Source organism: Lotus japonicus, chromosome 5 (assembly GCF_012489685.1).
Source record: "Lotus japonicus ecotype B-129 chromosome 5, LjGifu_v1.2".
Lineage (NCBI taxonomy): Eukaryota > Viridiplantae > Streptophyta > Magnoliopsida > Fabales > Fabaceae > Lotus > Lotus japonicus.
Window position 1 is genome coordinate 21,664,977 of NC_080045.1, and position 12,805 is coordinate 21,677,781.

The 12,805-nt window shown below is 42.4% G+C and overlaps 1 non-coding gene across 1 annotated transcript; it reads right to left on the minus strand.

The window, feature by feature from the left end:
• Positions 1-2,101: 2,101 nt before the first annotated feature.
• Positions 2,102-2,208, minus strand: LOC130721602 (small nucleolar RNA R71). Its single transcript, XR_009013529.1, has one exon. It is a non-coding gene; the product is annotated as a small nucleolar RNA R71 (small nucleolar RNA).
• Positions 2,209-12,805: the final 10,597 nt, after the last annotated feature.

A 12,805-nucleotide genomic window follows, 5' to 3' on the forward strand; every position in this document is an offset into this window, starting at 1 on the left:
ATGACGACAAATCCTACTAGCACTAAGCAAGTCGATAGATTAGAGCTTAAAGGTTGCGACTTTACCGAAAAATGGGTATTTAAGGTAGAAATTGATCCCGGCGGCATTTCGTCGACATTTGACAAAATCTAATCCGCAGAACACGCTCAGGAGCATGCAGGGAAGAAGTTTAGACACTGAAATCAAGCTATTTGGACAATTTTACAAAAACCTCAAAATTTTGAACTCAGAAAGTCGTAGGAGAAGTGGACAGAAACGACGATTCGAAGGAGAGTATAGTTTACCTACCTCGAGGTCTTCGATTAGTGACGATCGGTGAAGCAAACGGGCAAGAAACGACGAAGATCCGGATCTCTCTCTCTCTCTCTAGGTGCTCGCGGGTTTGGGGAGGGGAAATGGGTATTTTTTTTGCAAAAAATCTAATTTTCAAGCTATTTATAGGTTTTGGAAAAAAAACGGAAAAAAGATTTTTTTGCGATTCCGATTTTTCCTACGCGTTCCTCTGCGCATTCTAAGATAGGTTCTGGCGACAGAATTCCAGAACTCAAAACAGGATTCTTGGAATTAAACCAAAAGATCCAAAATCGGCATAAGTCGGTGTAAGTCGGTTTATCCCGAAAAACTACTTTTTGCAGTGATCGTCGGATGAGAAAACTTCCTTCTGAAGAAAGATTAGGAATGATGAGAGAAATAGGAGAACGCGGGTGGAATCTTCTTTTGCAGCTCCGAATAGAAAAAGTCTTCATCGTCTGTCGATCTTAGGTTTTCTCGAACTATCAGGGATTCCGTTTCGGCAAACTTCCGAGAATTGGAATTTGACGTTCGTACTTTCCAGGATTTCGCATCGAAATGGTTGTTTAAGGACGGAAAAGAGAAGTTCTAACATTTCTCTGAGGATTTTTGGAATTAGTTTCCATCGTGTCCTAAAGCGTAAATTAACTATTCACTAATACCTTTGACCTAGGATTAAGCGTATGTTAGTCGTGCTATAACTCTTATCGGTTTTTCGATAAATTCTTGGACTTTTCCTGAACCTTTTTCCTTCCCAAATTTATCTTAATCAAATAAACTCTTTTATTTTATTCACTTATCCAAAGCGTTAAAACTTGGGCCTTACAACAACAAGAGTTAAATCAAGGTTTCACATGCATAGGATAGGTGGACTAAACTGGATTAGATGATCAACAACCCAAGGCAATTTCCCATCAATTGTTATTTCAAACTTTACCAACATTGCTCTTTTGCAAAACCTTTGTCACAATCAACCAAAACCAATTTCTGAATTTTACTGTTTTAAGAACTTGCAAACTTTAGGCTTAAATCAACAATTCTCAATCACAATCCCTGAGGTTTGATATTTTAAAACCCGGAGGTATTCGTACACTTGCGAATTGACCAACAAGTTTTTGGCGCCGTTGCCGGGGATTGTTTGTGGTTTTCGGTTTAAGTTAAAGAGTTTGTTTGTTTGTTTTACCAAGCATTGCATTGAATAGGTGTTACTAACCTTTTCTCTGTTTTGTGATTTCAGTTTATGCACGGTAGTCTTGGCACGGATCCACTGCTGTTTGATCCGGAGCCGGAGCGTACTCTCCATTGTCGATGAGCTCAACAAAGAGCTGCTGAGTTAGCAGCCATGGCTGCCCATATGATGGAGGAGGAGATGCAAGCCGACATTGAAGAAAGAGTGAATGAGGCTCTTGCTCAAAGACTTAAAGAGCAAGAATTGGAGAATGCCAATCGTTCTCTTAGAGACCTCACCTCGGCTGCCATGAGCTACGATTATCCCGGCAGCATAGTTTCCCCCGATGGCACGGGAAACTTAGAGCTGAGGCCGACATTCATTAATTTGGTGAGCCAAAATCAGTATGGTGGAGGTGCTCTTGAAGATCCCCATGCACACATGGAGCGGTTTATCTGCAGTTGCAACACCTACAGAGTTTAGAATGTTTCAGCGGACACCATCCGCTTGAGTTTGTTCCCTTTTTCATTGAGGGATACTGCTGAGGAGTGGTTGAACTCACAACCCCAAGGTAGCATTACATCGTGGGAAGACTTGGCTGAGAAGTTCACCACAAGGTTTGTTTCAAGAGCCCTCTTGAGAAAGCTCAAGAATGACATCATGACTTTTACTCAATCCACCGATGAGAATCTCTATGAAGCTTGGGAGAGGTTCAAGAAGCTCTTGAGGAGGTGTCCTCAACATAACCTTACTCAAGCTGAGCAAGTAGCGAAGTTCTATGATGGTCTCCAATATTCATCGAGGTTTGGTTTGGATGCGGCTTCAAGTGGAGAGTTCGATGCCTTACTTCCACAAGTGGGGTACGAAATGATCGAAAAAATGGCTATAAGAGCCATGAACTCGAGTAATGATCGCCAAGCCCGAAGAGGAGTCCTTGAGGTTGAAGCTTATGATCAACTTATGGCCTCCAACAAGCAACTCTCCAAGCAAATGAATGAGATTCAAAATCAAATGAAGACTACCAAGATTGGTGGTCGAGTTGCCAAGGTGGAGTGTGTGACTTGTGGAGGGCCACATGACAGCGAAGAATGCACAGAGACTAGACCGGAGGAGGAAGTGAAGGCTATGGGTCAAGCTCGGAATGACCCATTTTCAAATACTTACAATCCAGGATGGAGGAATCACCCTAATTTTTCTTGGAGGCAAGGTAATAGTGGGCAAGGAAATGGTTTTCAAAGACAATTTCCTAGCCAAGGATTCCAAGGCCAAAGCTCAAGACAACCTCAAGAGCGAGGAGAAGGTGAAGGGAGTGGTTTCAAAAAGAGTGAAGGTATGAAAAACGGTAGAAAGGGGGGGGAGGTTTGAATAACGTTTTCAAGATAAAGCTTCCACCTTAAAGATTTTGACAAATCTTTCGAGAACTTAAGTGCTAAAGATAAGAGATAGAAAAGCACACAAGGATTTTATCCTGGTTCACTTGATAAATCACTCAAGCTAATCTAGTCCACCCGTTAAGGTGATTTCTTCCTTCTTAGAATGAAGGCAATCCACTAATCAGGTAAGAGTTACAACTGCACTTCAAACCTACAAGTGACTAAAAATTACACTGACTTAACTCACACTAAGATTCACTCTCTTAGTCTTCTCTAGGATCCGATCAACCTTGATCTCCTAAAGGAAAACTATACAACTGTATATGAAGTTCTTGTTTACAAAGAAAGTGCTTCTAAAAAGCTTATAGTAAACACAATGAATTTCAGATGAAAGAAAGATTAGAAGAATTTGAATTTGTCTTGCGCGTATGTGAATGCTTCTAGCCGCTTCTTTCAGTCTTCAGCCTCTTTTTATACTCCAAGGATTAGGGTTGAACGTTGCATGGGAAATGCTACCGTTGGAGGGCAGTTCTGGAAAATCCAGCTTCTGCTGTGTCTGAGACTGTTAGGTAGGTCGTCAAGAAGGTACAGTTGCTTTTGTACTTGGATAGTGACTTGACCTTTAAACCTAGGAGACTTCTGATAAGGGGAATGCTTCATATTGGGACTTGTGAAGCCGGTTGATCAGAGTCAGAGGGAAAGCACAGATCCTCTGATCGTTGTATCTTCTGATTCTGAACTCAGAGGGAAGTACATGGTCTTCAGAGTATCTTGCTTCTGGACATCAGAGTTTCCACTATTCAGCTTCTGGATCTTCAGAGTCTTCTGTAAGATCAAGTTTTGATCTAGTAGTACAACTCTATGTTTTGATGATTACAAGTTAACCTTTTGATATGAACAATTGTGGTACTCTAACGTGTTTTTCTGAGTGTGCTATTTACAGGCTCTGACCCTGACTCAATTTCACACAAATCAGAAGCACTGTGTATAAAGGGTAACCCAAGCAACGCTTTCGCATTCACCATGTTCAGTATGAACAGTGGAAAAGCTTCAGAAGATCTGAAGCTATACAAACTCTGATGAGGACTCAGTCGCTAGAAGCTCTGATGATCCAGAAGTTCTGACAACCAAGAAACACTGAAGGTTCAGATGTTCCGATGGTGTAGAAGACTCTGAAGATCCAGAAGCTGAATAGTGGAAACTCTGAAGTCCAGAAGCAAGAAACTCTGAAGGCCATGTTCTTCCCTCTGAGTTCAGAATCAGAAGATACAATGGTCAGAGGATCTGTGCTTTCCCTCTGACTCTGATCAACCGGCTTCACAAGTTCCTATACGAAGCATTCCTCTGATCAGAAGTCTCCTAGGTTAAAAGGTCAAGTCGCTATCCAAGTACAAAAGCAGTGTACCTTCCTGACGACCTACCTAACGTTCTCAGCCACAGCAGAAGCTGGATTTTCCAGAACTGCCCTCCAACGGTAGCATTTCCCATGCAACGCTCAACCCTAATCCTTGGAGTATATATAGAGGCTGAAGATTGAAAGAAGCGGCTAAGAAACTAAGAAGCAACACACGCGCAAGACATTCAAAATATTCTAAGCTTTCTTTCATCTTGTAATTTATTTAGTTTACACTCAGCTTATTCAGAAGCAAACCCTTGTAAACACCAACCTCAAACAGTTGTTTGATTTTCCTTTAGGAGATCAAGGTTGATCGGATCCTAGAGAAGACTAAGAGAGTGAATCTTAGTGTGAGCTAAGTCAGTGTAATTGTTAGTCACTTGTAGGTTTCAAGTGCAGTTGTAACTCTTACCTGATTAGTGGATTGCCTTCATTCTAAGAAGGAAGAAATCACCTTAACGGGTGGACTGGAGTAGCTTGAGTGATTTATCAAGTGAACCAGGATAAAATCCTTGTGTGCTTTTCTATCTCTATCTTTTGCACTTAGTTCTCGAAAAGATTTGTTAAAATCTTTAAGGTGGTAGTTTTGTACTGAAAACGTTATTCAAACCCCCCCCTTTCTACCGTTTTTCATACCTTCAATTGGTATCAGAGCGCAAGTTCTGATTACCACACCTAACAGTGTTCAGTGATCCGGGCCGGTGTGAAAAACAATGGCTGCCACCACCAGTGAAACTCAAAGAGATGGTTACAACGCAAAGCCTCCTATGTTCGACGGTCAAAGGTTCGAATATTGGAAAGATAGACTGGAAAGTTTCTTTCTGGGTTTCGATGCAGATCTCTGGGATATTATTGTGGATGGCTACGAGCGTCCAGTTGATGCAGATGGCAAGAAGATCCCAAGGTCAGAGATGACTGCAGATCAAAAGAAGCTGTACTCACAACATCACAAAGCAAGAGCAATTCTTCTAAGTGCTATCTCCTATGAGGAGTACCAGAAGATTACAGATCGTGAGTTTGCTAAAGGTATTTTTGATTCTCTGAAGATGTCTCATGAAGGAAACAAGAAAGTCAAAGAATCAAAGGCATTGTCTTTGATCCAAAAGTATGAATCCTTCATCATGGAGCCAAATGAGTCCATTGAAGAAATGTTCTCCAGATTTCAACTGCTTGTAGCTGGCATACGTCCTCTCAACAAGAGCTACACAACAAAAGATCATGTCATAAGGGTCATCAGGTGTCTTCCTGAAAGTTGGATGCCTTTGGTGACTTCAATAGAGCTCACGAGAGATGTTGAGAATATGAGTTTAGAAGAACTCATCAGCATTTTGAAATGCCATGAGCTGAAGCGCTCAGAGATGCAAGATCTGAGGAAAAAGTCCATAGCCTTGAAATCCAAATCTGAAAAGGCTAAGGTTGAGAAGTCAAAGGCTCTTCAAGCTGAAGAAGAAGAATCTGAAGAAGCATCAGAAGATTCTGATGAAGATGAGCTGACTCTGATCTCCAAGAGACTCAACCGCATCTGGAAGCACAGGCAGAGCAAGTTCAAAGGCTCTGGAAAGGCAAGAGGAAAGTCTGAATCCTCAGGTCAGAAGAAGTCATCAATCAAGGAAGTCACTTGCTTTGAGTGCAAAGAATCAGGGCACTACAAAAGTGACTGTCCAAAATTGAAGAAGGACAAGAAGCCAAAGAAGCACTTCAAGACCAAGAAGAGTCTGATGGTGACATTCGATGAATCAGAGTCAGAGGATGTTGACTCTGATGGTGAAGTCCAAGGACTCATGGCTATTGTCAAAGACAAAGGAACAGAGTCAAAGGAAGCTGTTGACTCTGACTCAGAATCAGAAGGAGATCCAGACTCTGACGATGAAAATGAGGTATTTGCTTCCTTCTCTACCTCTGAACTGAAACATGCCTTGTCTGATATCATGGATAAGTATAACTCCTTGTTGTCTAAGCATAAGAAGCTGAAAAAGAACTTATCTGCTGTTTCTAAAACTCCTTCTGAACATGAGAAAATCATATCTGATTTGAAAAATGATAACCATGCTTTAGTTAATTCTAACTCTGTGCTTAAGAATCAAATTGCAAAGTTAGAAGAAGTTATTGCCTGCAATGCCTCTGATAGTAAGCATGAATCTAAGTATGAAAAATCTTTTCAAAGATTCCTGGCTAAAAGCGTAGATAGAAGCTTAATGGCTTCAATGATCTATGGTGTAAGCAGAAATGGAATGCATGGCATTGGCTATTCTAAACCAATTAGAAATGAGCCTTCTGTGTCTAAAGCTAAATCCTTGTATGAATGCTTTGTTCCCTCTGGTACCATATTGCCTGATCCTGTACCTGCTGAAGTTGCTAAAAACCCTCTTAAAAAGGGATCTTTCTCTATGACTAAATATCATGCAAATATTCCTTTAAAATATCATGTTGAGACACCCAAGGTGATCAGAACCTTTGGGGTAACTAACAAAAGAGGACCCAGAAAGTGGGTACCTAAGGACAAGATTATCTATGTTGCAGATATCCTTGATAGCTCCACTGAAACACCAATCATGGTATCTGGACAGTGGATGCTCGCGTCACATGACGGGAGAAAAGCGTATGTTCCGAGAGCTGAAACTTAAGCCTGGAGGCGAAGTTGGCTTTGGAGGAAATGAAAAGGGTAAAATTATTGGTACTGGTACTATTTGTGTAGATAGTAGTCCATGCATTGATAATGTTTTATTGGTAGACGGCTTAACACATAACTTATTGTCTATAAGTCAATTAGCTGACAAGGGTTATGATGTTATATTCAATCAAAAGTCCTGCCGGGCTGTAAGTCAGATCGATGGCTCTGTTCTGTTTAACAGCAAGAGGAAGAACAACATTTATAAGATCAGATTATCTGAGTTGGAGGCTCAAAATGTGAAGTGCCTTTTGTCTGTTAATGAAGAGCAGTGGGTATGGCATAGACGGTTAGGGCATGCCAGTATGAGAAAGATTTCTCAGCTGAGCAAGCTAAACCTTGTCAGGGGCTTACCCAATCTGAAGTTCGCTTCAGACGCTCTTTGTGAAGCATGTCAGAAAGGCAAATTCACAAAAGTCCCTTTCAAGGCAAAGAATGTTGTCTCAACCTCAAGGCCGTTAGAACTTCTGCATATCGACCTGTTTGGACCAGTGAAAACTGAGTCTATAGGTGGCAAGAGATATGGGATGGTTATCGTTGATGACTATAGCCGCTGGACATGGGTAAAGTTTCTAACCCGCAAGGATGAGTCTCATGCTGTGTTCTCTACCTTCATTGCTCAAGTGCAAAACGAGAAGGCTTGTAGAATTGTGCGTGTCAGAAGTGACCATGGTGGAGAGTTTGAGAATGACAAGTTTGAGAGTCTGTTTGATTCCTATGGAATTGCACATGATTTCTCTTGTCCCAGAACTCCTCAACAAAATGGTGTTGTTGAGAGGAAGAACAGAACTCTTCAGGAGATGGCTAGAACCATGCTCCAAGAAACTGGCATGGCTAAGCACTTTTGGGCAGAGGCAGTAAATACAGCATGTTACATTCAGAACAGAATCTCTGTGAGACCAATTCTGAATAAGACTCCTTATGAATTGTGGAAGAACATAAAACCCAACATTTCTTATTTTCATCCTTTTGGCTGTGTTTGTTATGTTCTCAATACTAAGGATAGATTGCATAAATTTGATGCTAAATCTTCTAAGTGTCTATTACTTGGTTATTCTGATAGATCTAAAGGTTTTAGATTTTATAATACTGATGCTAAGACTATTGAAGAATCTATTCATGTTAGATTTGATGATAAGCTTGACTCTGACCAGTCAAAGCTAGTTGAAAAGTTTGCAGATTTAAGCATTAATGTTTCTGACAAAGGCAAAGCTCCAGAGGAAGTTGAGCCAGAGGAAGATGAACCAGAGGAAGAAGCTGGTCCCTCTAACTCACAAACTCTGAAGAAGAGCAGAATCACTGCAGCTCATCCTAAGGAATTGATTCTGGGCAACAAAGATGAACCAGTCAGAACCAGATCTGCCTTCAGACCCTCTGAAGAGACCTTGCTGAGTCTGAAAGGATTGGTGTCCTTAATTGAACCCAAATCCATAGATGAAGCTCTTCAGGACAAGGATTGGATTCTGGCCATGGAAGAAGAATTGAATCAATTCTCCAAGAACGATGTTTGGAGCTTAGTGAAGAAACCTGAGAATGTCCATGTTATTGGAACGAAATGGGTATTCAGAAACAAGCTAAATGAGAAAGGAGATGTAGTCAGAAACAAGGCAAGGCTAGTTGCTCAAGGCTACAGCCAGCAGGAAGGAATAGACTACACTGAAACATTTGCTCCAGTAGCAAGACTGGAGGCAATCAGACTATTGATTTCTTTTTCAGTAAATCACAACATAGTTCTACATCAGATGGACGTAAAGAGTGCCTTCCTAAATGGTTATATCTCAGAGGAAGTCTATGTTCATCAACCCCCAGGTTTTGAAGATGAAAAGAAACCAGACCATGTGTTCAAATTGAAGAAATCACTCTACGGTCTGAAGCAAGCTCCCAGAGCATGGTATGAGAGACTTAGCTCATTCCTTCTGGAGAATGAGTTTGTAAGGGGTAAAGTAGATACAACTCTCTTTTGCAAGACTTATAAAGATGATATCTTAATTGTGCAAATTTATGTTGATGATATTATATTTGGTTCTGCTAATCAATCTCTATGCAAAGAATTTTCTGAGATGATGCAGGCTGAATTTGAGATGAGTATGATGGGAGAATTAAAGTACTTTCTGGGAATACAAGTTAATCAAACACCAGAAGGAACATATATCCATCAGAGCAAGTACACTAAAGAACTTCTGAAGAAGTTCAACATGCTGGAATCTACAGTGGCCAAGACTCCAATGCATCCAACATGCATTCTGGAAAAAGAAGATATAAGTGGTAAAGTATGTCAGAAGCTCTATCGTGGCATGATAGGTTCACTTCTGTACTTAACTGCATCTAGGCCAGACATATTATTTAGTGTTCATTTATGTGCTCGTTTCCAATCAGATCCAAGGGAAACCCACTTAACTGCTGTTAAGAGGATCCTAAGGTATCTGAAAGGCACCACTAACCTTGGCTTGATGTATAAGAAAACATCAGAGTATAAGCTTTCAGGTTATTGTGATGCTGATTATGCTGGAGATAGAACAGAGAGAAAAAGTACTTCTGGAAATTGTCAATTTCTGGGAAGCAATCTAGTCTCATGGGCAAGCAAGAGGCAATCAACCATTGCTCTATCAACTGCAGAGGCAGAATATATCTCAGCAGCAATATGCAGCACTCAGATGCTCTGGATGAAACATCAGCTGGAGGATTATCAGATCCTTGAGAGCAATATCCCAATTTATTGTGATAACACTGCTGCAATTTCGTTGAGCAAGAATCCTATCTTGCATTCAAGGGCAAAGCACATTGAGGTAAAGTATCACTTCATTAGAGATTATGTGCAGAAGGGCGTACTTCTTCTGAAGTTTGTTGATACTGACCATCAATGGGCAGATATCTTTACAAAGCCCTTAGCTGAAGATAGATTTAATTTTATTCTGAAAAATCTAAACATGGACTTTTGTCCAGAGTGAAGATAGATCAGAACCTCTGACTATGATACTTCTTGATCAGAAGATGTCTAGTTCAGAAGGTAACTCAATCAGAGTGTGTGTGCCCACTGGTACTGACTCTGAAGCTGAGACAACAACACGTGCGTCAGAATTTCTGATGCATAGTTCCTTGTGCCCGTGTGACAGTCTGTTGTGATTGCGTGTAGATATGCTTATCTTCTGTGTGTGATTGTGTATTTTACTGTTACTGTCTATCTTTAATTTTCAACCGTTGATCTTAAAGTGCTCTTTGAATCAACAACGGTTATTTGATAAAACCCACTACTCACACACGTTCTCTCACACTTCCGGTTTCACTCTCGCAATCTCTGTTTTTCAAAACCGCCTTTCTCTCGAATTCTCTCTCGATCTCTCTTCATCCTTCAAACCTCATCTTCTACCTCAAACCTTCAACCTCTTCAAGATGGTGAGACAAACCAGAAGAGATGCACCTCAGTTCCCTCACATGGTAGTTGGTTTGGCAACGGGTCAACGGGGTCCTGAGAACCCAGCACAAGAACAAGCTCAAGCTCAAGAGGAGATTGTTCCTATTGCAGAACGGGGCTGTGCCGTTCACTGTGTATTTCCTCCTGAGGAACTCCAAGTCCTGGCAGAATGGAGATTCAACCTCGACAACTTGGCTGCAAATGGGTTTGATCTCCGTCCTGAAGTCCAAGCTCAAGGTTGGGGAAACTACTTCAATCGACTTCGAGGACCGGTGTTTGAGAAGCTAGTAAAGGAATTCTGGAAGCACGCTGATTGTGATGACACTCAGGTGGTTTCTTACATCCTGGGTAGGAAGATCATCATCACGGAGAAGTCCTTCGTGAATCTGCTAGGTGCAGAAACTGCTCATGGGTATCGGTTCTCACTGACGGAATCGAAGCTGAAACCCAGAACCAAGGACATCGTCAACAAGGCCCTGTACACCACCTTCAAACCGGGCAAGACGAGCTACAAAGTGATGGATCTTCACCCCAAACTGAGAATCTGGCACAAGATCTTGCTCCACTGCATCAATCAACGACCAAAGGGCAGTTCTCCAGACTACATCAACTTCAATCAGAAGGCGATGCTGTTCTTCATTCAAGACAAGGAGAAGATCTGCCTTCCCTACTTCCTGTTCTCCTATTTGAAGGAATGCATCCGGAAGTCTCGCACCACCTCCTCCATCAAGTCAGCCATCAAATATATCCCTTTTGGGAGGCTGCTCTCAGACTTTCTCATTGAAAGCAACCTGGTGCAAGATTTGATCGAGACTGGTTGCACAGAGGACCTGAGCACAATCGTCAGCGATGTCTTCACTGCCAACTCTCTGAAGAAGATGGGCTTAGTCCAGAAGAAGATTGCTCCTGCTCATGAGGACACATCTTCTGAGATCAGAGGAAGAAGAATGCCTCTGAATGACTACCCTCTGTGGACTCAAGCAGATCATCCTGAAGCCATCAGATGCTATGTTGAAGACCTCAGGGCTCAAGGATTCGAGATTGACCTTGATGATTTCGTCAGCAGACTTCCACCAGCTCCAGAGTTTCCTTCTCCTCCCAAGAAGAAAACCAAGAGGAAGATGGTTCTGGACGAATCCTCAGAGGAATCTGATGTCCCTCTGGTCAAGAAGACGAAGAGCAAGCCTGATGATGATGATGGTGATGATAGTGAGGATGGTCCTCCAAAGAAGAAGCAGAAGAAAGTCCGAATTGTGGTGAAGCCTACTCGGGTGGAACCAGCTGCTGCAGAGGTCAGAAGGACTGAACCTCCTGCCAGAGTGACTCGATCATCAGCACATACAAGTAAGCCTGCACTTACCTCTGATGATGATTTGAATTTATTTGATGCACTCCCAATTTCTGCCTTACTCCAACAATCTTCAAATCCCCTCACTCCTATTCCTGAATCCCAGCCAGCCGCACCAACCACCACTCCACCACATTCCCCAAGATCTTCTTTCTTTCAACCTTCTCCTACTGAAGCACCACTCTGGAATTTGCTTCAGAACCAACCCTCTAGGTCAGAAGATCCAACCTCTCTCCTCACCATTCCATACGACCCATTACTTTCTGAACCCATCATCCAAAACCAACCAGAACCCAAACCAACAGAATCACAACCCAGAACGTCTGATCACTCTGCTCCCAGAGCATCAGCACGTCCTGCTGTCAGACCCACGGATACAGACTCTTCATCAGCCTTCACACCTGTATCCTTCCCCACCAATGTCTTTGACTCTCCTCCCTCCAATACCTCTGAATCACTTAGAAAATTCATGGAGGTTAGGAAAGAGAAGGTATCTGCCTTGGAAGAACATTACCTTACCTGTCCAAGCCCTAGGCAATATCCTGGCCCTAGACCTGAACGTCTAGTTGACCCAGATGAACCTATCTTGGCCAATCCTATCCAAGAGGCAGACCCCCTAGTTCAACAGGCTCACCCTGTCCCTGACCAACAAGAGCCAATTCAACCAGACCCTGAACCTGAACAATCAGTATCTAACCAATCCTCGGTTAGATCACCTCACCCTCTGGTTGAAACTTCAGACCCTCACCGTGGAACCTCTGAACCCAATGCTCCCATAATTAACATTGGTTCTCCACAAGGTGCCTCTGAAGCTCATAGCAGCAATCATCCAGCCTCTCCTGCACCCAACCTCTCCATCATTCCCTACACTCACCTTCAACCCACATCTCTCTCTGAGTGCATCAATATTTTCAATCATGAAGCCTCCTTGAGGCTCCGCAATGTGCACGGTCAGACTGACCTCAGTGAGAATGCTGAAAATGTGGCTGATGAGTGGAATGAGTTGAGCACTTGGCTGGTGGCTCAGTTTCCCGTTATGCTGCAGCTCCTGCATGCAGAGGGCAGTCAGAGCATTGAGGCTGCAAAGCAAAGATTTGCTAGGAGGGTGGCTCTTCACGAACTAGAACAGAGAACCAAGCTTCTTGAAGC